We start from the raw sequence: 1,514 nt of genomic DNA on the forward strand, positions 1-1,514 counted from the left end.
GTAATTTATTAATCCTCGAATAAGAATTTGAAGTAACAGATAAAAATTTAATTCGATTTTAATTAAAAAGATGTTGACTTCCGTTTCCGGTATGAAAGTGTAATGTAGTGGGAATTGTGGATGCTGAGTTTTTCTGATATTGTTGTGAAATTTGAGGTGAGTGGATTGTGGAAGTATGTGGAAGGGTGTGGAGGTGAGAGATCTAATTGTGGGATTGTGAGTTTGTAAAGGGGAGGTAGATATTTTGGAGGATTGAGACAGATTTGTGTGGAACTTTGTTTGGAGATTTGTGACAGAGTGGGAAGACTGTGTTGACGGATTGGTAGTAGCAGGGTTGGGTAGCGACAAAGAAAGGCGTGACAGGTAACAGACAGCAGCGATAGAGGCAAGGAAGATAGAAGGCGGGAAAATTTGAATTTTATTGATGGCTAGTGGTGCGAGCATCTCCTCGGAAGAAATAGAATTAGAGCAGGAAGTCTTCAGTACACCGAAAGAGATAAAGGAAAGAAAGGCAAGGGGGAAGTATAAAAAAACCATAGATAAGGAAAGATTGAGAGCTAAAAGCGTAGGGTTCTTAGAAGCATTTATCAAATGGAAGAGAGGGGAGAGGGAAAGCAGTGAAGAGAAGAAAGATATCGGGGCCAGTATAAAATACCAGAAAATGTTTAGATCGCCGTCGGAAAAGCAGATTTTGGTAGGGAAAAGCGATAACAGGGAGGGTGCCGACGGTAGCGGAGATGAAATGTCGATGAAAGAAGAAAGGCTAAAGGAAATTAGAGAAGTGATGATAGTGGTAATGGGGATTTATGAAGAAAAGCAGGAGAGAAGGGGAGAGGAATTAAAGAAGGAAATTAGGCGGGAAATGGCTGAAGTTAATAAAGAAATAAAAAAATGGGAAGAAATCAGGGAAAAGTTGGAAAAGAGGATGGAGTCATTGGAGCAAAAACTAGTGAAGCAGGAAGAAATTAATAACACAAAGGTAGAGAAGATAAGAGGTAGGATGAAGAAACTTGAAAGCTCAAACGGGAATTGCGGTGGAGGCAAGAGTGGGAATAACGAGTTAGAAAGGCTGAGAAATATAGAACAAAGAATAGAGAAGAAAGAGAGGGAAGAAAGAAAATTGAACTTAGTGATAAAGGGTATAAGATTAGGGGGGAAGGAGCTGAAGGAAGGGGTGGATGAAGTACTAAAAAGGATTGATGCTAAGGTAGAGATAGAGGAAATGCGAAATATAGGGAGGGAAGTGAGAAGAGGGGAGATAATGGAACTGGTGAAACTAAAGAAATGGGAACATAAGAGGGAGGTGATGACAAAGAAGAGGCTATTATATGGTAGTCCGGAAAGAATAGAGGATGATTTGACATGGGTAGAAAGGAAGATACAGTAAAAATTAAAGAAAATAGCGGAAGAGTAAAGAAAAAAGGGAAAGAGAACATGGGTTAAGTATGGGGGAATTCAGATAGATGGAGTATGGTGGGATTGGGATGAAGAAAGGGAAGAGATAGTAAGAAATG

The sequence above is a fragment of the Belonocnema kinseyi genome, chromosome 1 (assembly GCF_010883055.1).
Source record: "Belonocnema kinseyi isolate 2016_QV_RU_SX_M_011 chromosome 1, B_treatae_v1, whole genome shotgun sequence".
Classification (NCBI taxonomy): Eukaryota; Metazoa; Arthropoda; class Insecta; order Hymenoptera; family Cynipidae; genus Belonocnema; species Belonocnema kinseyi.